The sequence below is a fragment of the Malania oleifera genome, chromosome 4, assembly GCF_029873635.1.
Source record: "Malania oleifera isolate guangnan ecotype guangnan chromosome 4, ASM2987363v1, whole genome shotgun sequence".
Taxonomy (NCBI): Eukaryota; Viridiplantae; Streptophyta; class Magnoliopsida; order Santalales; family Ximeniaceae; genus Malania; species Malania oleifera.
Window position 1 is genome coordinate 115,467,114 of NC_080420.1, and position 12,736 is coordinate 115,479,849.

Below are 12,736 nucleotides of genomic sequence, written 5' to 3' on the forward strand. Positions count from 1 at the left end.
AAACAACAGAGGTTCGTCGATGAAGGTTCTGAAGCTCGTCGACGAATAATTACCGAGAGCAGGAAATTTTCAAACTTCTGGCATAGTCGACTACGAAAGCCATGTATCCATCAATGAAGGGTCTTCTTGTTCTCGTTGATGAGGCTCTGTGTTTTTCAACAAGAGGCGCCTGGGCTACAGTAGCTTTTTTGAATTTTGAATTTTTGAACGTTGAGTGGTTGGGCAAATAGTGGGAAACCTCCGAGGAAATTCTATATATGTCATCTGGGCAGAGAGAGAGAGAGAGATCATTATTGAAGTGTATTGTGTACAATTTGATTTCCTTAGTGAAATTGTGTTCCTTTGCTTCCATGAATGTAGGCTTTGCAAAACCATGTAAATCTTTGTGTTGATCTTGTTCTGGTTGTGTGTGTTATTTACATTCACTTGTTGTTTATTCCGCTGTGCATCTTCATTATACAATCCACATATCTCAACAAATTTGGTGTCAGAGCGATTGTTGTTATGGCATCATAATCGCCTTTTGCAAGATTTGACATTGTCAAATTCAATGGAACCGGAAACTTCGGTTTATGGCAGAGTAGAGTGAAAGATATTCGTGTGCAATAGGGAATGGCTAAGGCTTTACTTGATAATTAATCGGAAAGAATGGATGAGGCAACATGGTTAGATTTGAAAACAAAGGCAGCGTCAACAATACGCTTGTGTTTGGCCGATGAAGCTCTCTATCGGGTGATGGAGGAGGATTCTCCAGTGGCTATCTGGTGAAAGTTAGAAAGTTGGTACATATCTAAATCCCTCAATAACAAACTTTTTCTTAAGCAGCATTTATATTGTCTTAAGATGGTAGAAGGATCTAGTCTAGATCGATCAACACATCAATGCATTTAATCAAATCATAAATGATATTATGAGAGTTGATGTGAAGTTTGATGACGATGATAAGACTTTGATGCTGTTAAATTCTTTACTCTCAACTCATACCTACGAAAATCTTGTGACCACTTTTACGTGGAGAAAAGAAACAGTCGATTTGGAAGAGGTAATAAGTGTTTTGTTAAATTTTCATCAAATGTTGAAAATATGTGATGAAGGAGAAGGACTTGTGGTAAAGGGTTGTAATGAGAGAGGTAAAACAAAGTTTAAAAATGGATCTAATCAGAAATCCTAGAATCAATCCAAGAAGAAGAAGAAGGAAATCTGATGTTATAGATACGGTAAATAGGGGCATGTGAAACTGGAGTGTCCGGATTTGAAGAATGAAAATGCTAATAAGCATGAGGGGATTTCTAAATCTGTGAATGTTGTTCAAGAAAAGGATTCAATGGAGTCGGATAATCTAACGGACTCTTGGATACTATTTTTATTGTTTCAAATCGGGATCTGCATTTTACATCTCGTTTCTGGAAGATTTCATAGGATGCCTTGGGATCACGATTGACATTCAGTACATCTTTTCACTCGCAGATGGATGGACAGTTGGAGATGACTATTCAGACGTCAGAGGATATGTTGCGGGCTTGTGTACTAGATTTCGGTAATAGTTGGATACAATATCTACCGCTTGTTGAATTTGCATATAATAACAGTTACTAGACAAGCATAAAGATGGCAACTTATGAGGCTTTGTATGGTTGTCGATGTCAAACTCCGTTGTACTAGGATCAAGTATGTGAGCAGCAAATACTAGGTCCAGAATTAATTCAGCAAACCTCTACAAAGGTTGAATTGATCAGGGAAAGAATTAAAGTAGCTCAAAGTCGACAGAAGAGTTATGCTGATACTCATCGACGAGAGTTGGAATTCGAGGTAGGAGATATGTATTCCTTAGAATTGCTCCGATGAAAGGGGTGACGAGATTCGGGAAGAAGGAGAATCTAAGTCCTCGGTATATTGCGCCTTTTAAGATCCTTGAAAGGATAGGTTTGGTTGCTTATCGAGTGGCTCTACCTCCAGCATTATCTAGAGTCCATCATGTATTTCACATGTCTGTACCGAGGAAGTACGTACCAGATCCATCACACGTACTGAGTTACGAAACTCTAGAGATCAACGATGCCTTATCGTATGAGGAAGTACCAGTGCAGATATTGGATTGGAAGGTGCAATAGTTACAGACTAAGGAAATACCTCTTGTAAAGGTATTGTGGCGTAACCATGCAGTGGAAGAAGCTTCATGCGAATTAGAATTTGAAATACGCCAGAAGTACCCACAGTTATTAGATGGTATATAAGTATGTATAGTAGTGTAGATGGTATAAAATAAAATGGTATGATCTTTGGGAGAGTTTTTTTTATGTATGTAATCTTCCAAAGTATCTTTTGTGTAATCATGGTATTCCTCTGCTATAGGTGAGGATATGTAATGAAATTGGGCGAAAGTCACTTTGTAGGTGACGGTTGACTTTTTGGTAAAGCTGAATAATAAGAAAAGATTATGTTAATAATTGTTAGTAAATTTCAAAGATGAAATTCTTATAAGGAGGGGATATTGTAGAGCCCCAAACCCGAAATGAGCTGGGTTCATTGACGAAGGGTCACGTTCGTCGATGAAGTCCTTCACAGCCTCGTTGATGAAATTTAGAGCCTCGTCGACGAGCAAATACCGAGCAGATCGTAGAAATATCCGGAACTTGGGCTCGGCGATGAAGGAATGGCTTCTTCAACTAGCTGTGTGGCGGACTCGTCGACGAAGATGCCACCTCGTTGATGAGTTGGACTTGGTCAAAGGCCCTATAAATATCCATTCTAGTTGCTTGGGAGCTAAGTTTCTCCCAAAAACTCTCTCTCTCTCTCTCTCTCTCTCTCTCTCTCTCTCTCTCTCTCTCTCTCTCTCTCTCTCTACTAACAAAATTCCTTTCTCTCTCTCTCTAAGATTCTTCACCGTTCGTCGTCCGTTTCCAAAAACGGAGCGTATTGCGTGGATTGGAATAGGAAACTCTACAATTTTAGCGGATCAGATCGTCGTTTTGGAGATTTTTGGGTTTTCCCAAAAATTAAGGTAGGGATCTGATTTCAATTTTGATTGGCTATTTGAATAGTAGTCGAAATTATAGTAAGGTTATATTCTGTGGTTTTAGGTTTGCAGGATCCCGGGTTGTTGGTTTGGATCAATTTTGTATGTGATTTCATTTCGGGTTTAAGGTAAGGGGAATTTGATTACAACAGTTATTTTTGGAAAACTAAACAACTAAAAAGCTAGTTTATACTTTTATGTATGATTTAACTGCTTATTTGCTAAATTTTACGGAGTAGAAATGTCAATTTTACGATTTTACGGTTTTTGGTAAAAACAAGGATTTTGGCGTATGATCTGAAAACTTTACAAAAATCACTTATTTACATTTAAACTGTAGCAGAAGACGCTTAAATCTTTTACCTTCCATTTAAATGAAGTTTACAGAACTTTTTTTCATCTAGCGGATTTTTGGATTAAACTCGTGTGATATATGTGAAATGGAAAGGTATAAATTTTCTATACTATTGATATAGATTATAGGGTTTGGAGTTCCAAAATTGTTATACTGAAAATGTGGAAAACAGAAGCCGGTTATACACCGAGCTGTATTTGTGGGAAGGGGTAAACCTAGTGGATAGGCACCGGTTTAAACCCGATGTGATTATTTGAATTTGTGAAAATACTGGAATTGCACAGGTTACTATATTTTTCTATAACATGTATATATGATAAATGGAACCATAGCTTGTTGCTAAAGGAGTTGAAAGATACTCCATTGTAAGAAGTTTAAAAAGCTTCAATAATGGAGTTGAAAGATACTCCTAATGGCAGGGAATTCCTCAGCTGGAAGGATACAGTGTAACCACTGATGTTTAAAATCAGTGTGGGCATATAGATAGTCAGCTAGCAGGAGTAATGAAGCCACTGGTGAAATATTAAACTAGATGGGGGCAGTCGGACTATATATAGATACTTGACATATGCCTGCACGAACAGGGCATTGTTGGAAATATCGGTGCACAACTCGTGCCACGGGGTAAATATGCAAAACATGTATGACAAGCTGGTCGTTGTTCTAATATTCCTATGCATGATTTAAATACTTGATGTGCAGATAAATGTTATATGTTACAGTATTATAAGCAAATGTTTAAAACGTATAAGTTTGTATGAAAATGTGCATATATGCAGTTATACTCTGTTGTAACACTTTCTTCCTTACTGAGAGGTGTCTCATCCCATTATACAACCTTTATTTTCAAGTCCATCAGTACGTCAGTCCTAGTAACTAAAGGGACTGGGGAGATTATTTTTGGTTAGCTTACGTAAGCATTTGAATCATGTATTAAACTTCGATGAAATTCCTTTTTGGAGGGTTGTAATAACAGGATTTATTCTATGTATGAATTTATGTAATTGGTGTGGATGTATTAGTAAACTATGGTATAAGACTAATAGAAATCTCAATGGGTGTTTATGTTTTTCCGCGACACTTACATCGAAATTATGTATGATTTATACTCGTATGTCCCTGGTTAGGGGGGGCTATTTAGGTATCTTGAACAGGTACATATACTTTGTATAAGTGTGTGACACCTTGGTCCATATAAAGGGTCGGGTTGTTGCAACATGTGCGTACTAGTACAAATTTGCTTGTTCAAGCTTATTGTTTGTACACAAATTATATTGTGATTATTGTATTCCAGGCATAGCCTGAGGGGGCGTTGATCTCACCCGTAAGGATCGGTAGGGTCTTGTCCGCCTCTAAAGAGAATTTGTAAAGGTTGAGGTCAACCTTGTATTAATTTGACCTGGTTGTAACCGGTATCGCTCCACCCGTTAAGTGAACATTAGTGGAATCCTCGAACATGCGAGCTGAGGCGGGGACATAGGCACAATTGGCCGAACTCTGATAACATATCATCTGTGCACTTTATATTTTCGAAATTTACATTCCTGCACATGTATGTTATTCTGTGAATTGTGCCGCATGATTTAATTTCAGCACATTATATTTATCTGCGCATTTGGGATTCGATAGACAGACCCTAGATTGTGTATTACTACTTGTGAAATTGAAATCAACTTGGGAAGTTTTTAAATACCCAATTCACCCCCCCCCCCTCCTTAGGAATACACCAAAGTCAACAGCTAGTTAATTTTTTGTATATGGTATGCTCACTGAGGTTGAGTGTGTGCTTAAATACTTGATTCATGCTGAAGGTATTACCCTTACTAATATGCGTCCTCACAATGCTAATTACCTAATGTGAACTATTATAGTAGAAGCACACTATTACAGTAGAAAAGGCTGTGTATTTCGGCAAACAAAATTTAGGCTAAGGGACTTTATACATTGACTAGAATATGGTACCTTGGTAGACTTGGATAATTGTTGATGACCCAAGAGAAGTAACAAGAAGAAGCGAACCCATTTGAATAATTATCGAATAGTTTTAATAATTTTCTATAGTTCTTTGCACTATAGATCCATCTTGTTGTTTGAATACATTGTGAAATATACTGAACTGATTAAATTTTAATTGGGGCTCTAATCAGTGCTTATGTTGTTGCTGAATCTTGTTGTTTTTTCTATTGTCACTATTGTTCTTTTCCATGTAGTGTGTTGAGGGGTATAATAAATAAAAAGAAAACGTTGAACTGAATGCTTCTAAAGCACACACAGTTAACTTATTCTAATGCTTAACTGTTCCTATTTTTGATCTTGCCTACTTTGCCTTTATGTTGTTGAAATTAAGGATAAATGTGATCTTTTAGATATTGACATTAAGAAGACCATTCCTGCATAGGGTGTTAGACTATAAAGATGGATTCTTCGCATTGCTGATAATGGTTCTTGAAATTCATAGCTTACGGAGTACATGCTTTGATCTTTCAAACCCTTGACAGTTATTGATTTATTAAAAAATTCTTAACCCTACCACCCCTGGCTGTAATTTTAAAAACCAGGAATTTTGTTTGCTACTACTAGATTACATGCTTGTGTTGAATGCCAACTGTATGACAGATGCAGTATATTGTGTATTGTATGTTGGTAGTGGATTTAGGTTGTTGCATGCTTGAAATATTTATTTGCTGAAATCAACCAAGTTTTAGGTATATGTTTTATAGGAAAATGTCCAATTTACAAACGGCATGGTGCTGAAATTTCATTAATTTTTTTCAAAATAAAACCTTGTACTAAGATAATTATGATAAAATGAATGTTAAAATATTTTTGAAATGATGAGTGAAAGTTAAACGAATATTAAACTTCATCTTTTATGGGAATAGCATTGCAAATTACTATTCATAATGTACCGAATGATTAAATCGTTTTGCGAACTCATCAAGAATTCCTCCGTTGTACAATTCCCAAAACCACATTTAAATTATTACACTTCGTTCAAGTTTTTATTTTTTTTTATTTTTTCTAGTTTTTTCTTTTGCATTAGTGTCCGAATGTACGATTATTTTGCTATCAAATCATTGATATTTATGGTAAGTACGTATATATGTTCGAAAATCGTATACTAATTTTTTTTTTTTTAATTCTTAATTTATAGAGTTCGCAACTGTCACAACATCAGCACAATGTCATGCACTATATTCGGATGTAGCTTTTGATTTTATTTTTTTTTTTGTATTTTTTTGTTATCTCACCAGATGGAATTTTTGTATTTTAATTTGAATTTGTATAACGTATTTGAATTTGAATTTGAATTTTGATTTTTTTTTTTGGTATTTTTTTGTTATGTGAACAGATGTAATTTTTGTATTTTAATTAAATTTGTATAATGTATTTGTATTTGAATTAGAATTAGAATTTTGAATAGTTTATGCATTTTTTTAGTAATTATGCTTTAATGTTATGTATGCGAAAATGTAGTTACAAACTTTTATAGGAATTAATGATAAAAAAAATTATTACTTTTAAATTATTAGTGACGGTTTTAAAACTGCCACTAATAATTGTCTATTTTTTAAGTATTAGTGAAAGTTTTAAAACTGTCACTAATAGTAGAATATTAGTATTGAATTTCAAACGCGTCACTAAAGCCTAAGCATTAGTGACAATTTTAAATTTGTTAGTGACGATTTTAAATTCGTCACTAATACTTTACTATTAGTGACGGTTTTGAAACTTTCACTGATACTTTACTATTAGTGATGATTTTGAGTCGACCTAATATAGAATTTAAGTGATAGTATTAGGCATTTTTTGTGACGGTTATAATCCGTCACTAACACTCTGTTATTAGTGACGCTTTTAGGATTCGTCACTAATAAGTATTAGTAACCGCAATTGTAGCGATTAAATCAAAACCATTACTAATAATTCAAAATCGTCACTAATAGTATTATTGATGATTTTGTTTTTGATTATTAACTAATAACTTATTTTTTGTAGTGTAATAAGGAGCTTCTCCATTTTATGTCATCTAAGGTCTCTCTTACGGGCCTTGGTTTGGCCTTTTCTCAATCTTAGTTGATAAGAAATTAAATCACATTGTCATATCTAGACCACATATTTTGCATGGTTAAGATTAGACCACGTGGCTATAGTTGATCCCTTTGTTGTTCAATAGTCAAGCTGATGAGACCATCATAGTGTAGCAGTTGTTAACCTTGGATGGTTTTCCTCCCTTATGTTGAATAATGCTAAAAATTGTTTCAAAGAGTCTAGGAAGCTGGAAAATTTCTAAAATCATAAACTTAGAATATGTCCATAAAATTCTAGTTTTTATAAAATTTTATAAATAGTAAATTTTAAAAAAAAAATTCAAGAAAAATTCTTAAAAATCTATAAAAATGCAAAGAAATTCTTTAAAACATTTTAGCCCCCTAAAACTCAATTTTCTATACATATTATTCTCTTTTGCACGTATTTTTCATTGTTTTGATGCTCTTTTGCACATATTTTTGATAGTTCTGCATACTGCCGTTTATTTTTATTGTCATGTGTGCAATGCTACCTACTTTTTTCTTATTTGCTTCATTCCTTACCCATATATGCAATAAATCTGGTGATGAACTTCGAGATTATGTTTTATGCATGCCTCTAAGGATCTATAGGTTATATTGGTTTTTTTTCCTATCGAGGACTTTCAAATATTAAAAGTAAGGGTTATATCTATTCACACTTTTGGGAGTATCAGGAAAAGGAAAACTTCCATTTATGCAAGGTGGGTAGTATTAAGAAAGGTGATAATTGAGAATTTCAATCTTGATTATTTAATTTCAAAGGTAATCCTTTTTTATTCAAGTACCATTCGTGTGACAGGTATGTATGGGAGGTTAATGCCTTCTCATTCTCGAACTCAATATGGTTAAGGACTATGACTACCTATTCCTTAGACCTAGGTGCGAATATAAAACCAGTTAACTAGTAATAATCAATTAGGTAGGACAAGACAAGTTGTTAGTGGCAATTCCATTAATTTATATTTTTGACCCACCCATTTCTCAACCCTATACACATTTAACCTAAATGGTGTACTAGGTTGCTATTGATCACATGTAGTAACATTATGAGATGGAGTGTAGGTAATTTAATCTGATTCTATATGAATTTTTCCCAATTAAAGCAACAAGAAGATCGAATTAGTGCATAACAATGTATTCAAACTTCTACCCAGTGTTCTCGTAACTTTTGATTTTGGTCTCTTAGTTTGGTTGGTGTATTTATTCTTGTGTGTTGAAAAAAACTTACATGCAACTCACCCCTATATATATATATATATATATATATATATATATATATATATATATATATATATATATAGGTGTTATATATATTTCGCTCACAAGACAATATCAATGCAATACAATAAAACGGACTGCATCAATTGTAAATTTCAAGCTACGACCAACTTCATAAAATTTTTTTCTCCTTTGACATTACCTTGATATTTTTGTGTAATTATATTTGATTTTTCTTTGGAAGTGAAGTCATAAAATAGCAAAGGTAGCTAAAGATGTGGTGATTCAAGAGAGTGTGGATCTTTAGATCATGACCACTGTAGAGATAAGGACCTATTTCTATTAGTTGTTGGGCTTATATATGCTACACATTTTGAAATTGAAATTTTGGGCGTGTTTTGATTACTCATAGCAGGTCCAGCATATGAATATGAGGTCGAATAATCATACTTGGAAGCTCTAACTATGGAAACTATCTTCACTTAAAAAAAATTTCCGCAACTAATAATTAAAAAATCATCGGTAACATTTTCACTTTAGTCTCACCTTCTAATTAACTGCCTCCATAACATTGAACTATCCTTTCAATAAGAGAAGTTGTTAGATTAAATAGGATGCTTCACATTTAGATAACTAATCATATCCGTGAATTGAAATGATTTTATAAAAATTTGAAAGCAACATCCATCATTCTCAACAATTGTACGTTGAACTCAATTTTTCACTCGTCTCGTTCTTGCTCTGTTTTGTATGATATTTCTTGGGAAGATTTTACACTTTTGCTCCCTCTGCTGAGATTGTAGCAAGTTGGCCGGTTATCGAGCATCTTGCTCATCTAACCTAGAGTGCACCCCTTCCTATTTTTTGCTCTATATATTTCTTCCTTTACCACTCCCAAAAAAAAAACAAAAAATTCTCTAATATAAACATATATATCCTAGTAATATTATTAAGCCTCACACAAGCTTAATAATTATCTCAAACATCAAATCTCATCCATCAACGAACAAATTATTCATTCCAAAGCTTGCTTGCATGCATGCATTATTGTTCACAAATTTTATTTAGATAACTCTATGCATCTAACGATAACTATCACAAGAGTAAAATATCATGACTTGTTGGAATTTATCGAGGATAGAACAGTCTCGTGAAAATTGATTTGTGATAGTTTATCTCGCCATTAATAGCATTCTGTTTTAAACTCGTTTAATCAAATTTAACCGGCAGCGTTCTCGAACCAGGAGATTCCTTGAAGGTGTTCCACCATTTCCTTGTCCAATTGGAAAGCCGTGGAGAGGACGTCAGTCATGATCCGCGGCTGCGACGAGAAGATTCGGTTGGCCACGGTGGTGACGCCGGCGTTCTGGCTGCCGAAGCCGACTAAAGCCACGGCGGGGGTCCTGCCGATGTTGATCTGGAAGTGGATGAGGCCAACGGGGAAGACGAAAGCGTCGCCCTTATGGAGGATTTTGGCGAAGAGGCGGGAGTCGGAGTTGGTGGTGACGAAGCCGGCGTAGAGCGTGCCCTCAACCACCACCAGCATCTCGGACGCGCGCGGGTGGAGGTGGGGAGGGTTCACCCCTCCCGGGCCGAAGTCCACCCTGGCCATGGATATGCCCAGGGTGTTGAGCCCCGGGAGGTAGTCCACATTGAACGGGGTGACGAGCGAGCCCAGCGGGTTGGAGGTGTTTCCGGGTTTATGGAACCCGGAAACGGAGAAGTCTTCGGGCACAGCTAGTTTTGGGTCTTTGCAGATCTTACCGACCGTTCACCACCACTGCAATGCCAATTAAGCAAAGGTCAGATAATACCACCATGCTGAGTTAGAGTAATGCATAGCGTGGCACATCCATGGCATTGTATACGAGAATTCCAGTTAATTACAAACTAGAGAATTCATAAATTCAAATTATAATTTCAAAATTCATGTATATGTATATGTATATATATACCAGCATCCTTGGTGGTGGAGGCAGCAACACAGAAATCTTGAAGAGGGGCTGGGTCAGCGGCAGAGGCAACTGAGAAGGCCAAAGCCACGAGTAGTAATGGAATTAGGAAGCCATGATGATAAACACACCCCATTCTCTTTTTCTTTCACTGTTGAATCTTCGGTCTCTCTCTCTCTCTCTCTCTCTCTCTCTCTCTGTGTGCTGGAATGTGAGAAGGGAAAGCTATTTATAGATAGAAATGAAAAGAGCATTCCAGCTGAATTGAGTGATAGGTTAGCTGGCTGATCAACCGTCACCTTTTTTTATGTTTGGTAATTTTACGCGTAGTTACTTTGTGGCACGTCTCACCACCATTATATTTTACATACGTACCCCATTTTGTATAGATTAATTTGGTTTTAAATTTCAAATGAAGGCAATCAGAAAGTTAAAAGAGAAAATGAAATGATCGTGAGAATTTAAAATCTAATAAAACAAAAATATACATAAAATTTTAAAATTTTGTAAGAAATTCAAATTTTTTTTTTTCATTTTTCAATATTTTATGGACTACTAAAAAGTGAGTTTTGAAATATAATAATTAAATAAATTGTAATATATTTTATTTTTTATCATAGTATTTTAATTTTTAATTTTTTTTATCTTTTACTTTTAAATTATTATTTGATTCAAGGAAAATGGAAGTGATTATCTGTTCAACTTGCTAGATTTTTTAATTTATCTTAACTTTGAAAACATTAATCAAATTACCTGTAAGTTTTAATTTGTAGATTTTTGATTTTGGGGTGACAACAACCAACCATCCTTAACTAAACTATCCTTAAATAAAATTGATCTTTGCATGGAGCTATAAGAATGGTGTATAGCCCACAAGCACCAACCACTTTGATAGTTGCTACCTGCAAGGGCACAATGATTTGACTCTTTTAGAATATTTTAGTGTGAGATGCACGAGACTCTTGGGATTTTCTTATACAAAATGGCAAAAATGAGAATTGTCTAGGGTTTCTTTTTCCCTATCAAGGCAACTCCTATTTTTGAATAAGTACTTAGTGGACTAAGTTATCAAGTGCTACTAAATGATTTGGCTTTTTTAGAACATCTCATGTGAGATGCAAGAGGCTCTTAAGATTTTCTTATACAAAAAGGTGAAACTGAGATCCTAGGGTTTCTTTGCTCCCATCAAAGCAACTTCTATTGTTGAACTTGAGTTATAAAGTTTTACCTAAATAAGTCATATAAAGTTTTTACTTTCAAGTTAAATAAGTCCAAGCCGAACTTTTGATCCCCTTGTGGACACCCCATTTTTTTCTGGGACTATGTGTAGTAATATTTTTGTCCTTCTCAAATTAGCTTTGATTCTCAAAAATTTCATTTGGAGTCTTTAGCATGTCTTTGTCCCATTTATTTTGAAAATTTATTTTTAGGGGGCTAATAATCAATTTTCTTTCATTTTTGTACCATCTAAGGTATTTCCTAAGTTATCCTGGTAAATCAATTTTCACTCATTAATTTTGTGTAGTCTAATGTCTTCCTTGGGGATCTTAGTTAATAAGAAACTTCTCCATTTTGTTTCATCTAACATTTTTCCAACAGGTCTTGATTTGGCCTTCATTTTTTCATTTTTTATTTTATATTAGTTGATAAGATATTAAATCACACAATCAAATATAAATCGCATATTTTGTATGACTAAGATTGGACCATGTGGCTAGATCAGATCCCTTTGCTGTTCAATAGTCAAGATCAAGATATGCTCTTTTACAAGTATTTTTCATTATTTTATATTTTGCACTTTGTTTTCATTGTCTTGTGTGTAATGTTACCTACTTGTTTCTTATTTTCTGTATTTCACACCAATATATTTAATAAATCTGGTGATGGACATTGATATCACTTTTCATACATGCCTCTAAGGATCTAAAGGTGGGAGCCGTTTTTATCCTATGCAGGGCTTTCAAATATTAAAAGAAAAGGTAATGATAAAATGGAAAAGCACATGATAAAATCAAAATTATCGTGGACCTTTTTGGGTTATATCTATTCACACTTTTCAGGATCAGCAAAAGGGGGCAACTTCTTTTTTATGCAAGGTGGGCAGTATTAAGAAAGGTGACAA

At 34.7% G+C, this 12,736-nt stretch overlaps 1 pseudogene; it reads right to left on the minus strand.

Moving 5' to 3' along the window:
• Nucleotides 1-9,657: 9,657 nt before the first annotated feature.
• LOC131152825 (germin-like protein subfamily 1 member 13) lies at nucleotides 9,658-10,796 on the minus strand (annotated as a pseudogene).
• Between the last annotated feature and the right edge of the window lie 1,940 nt (nucleotides 10,797-12,736).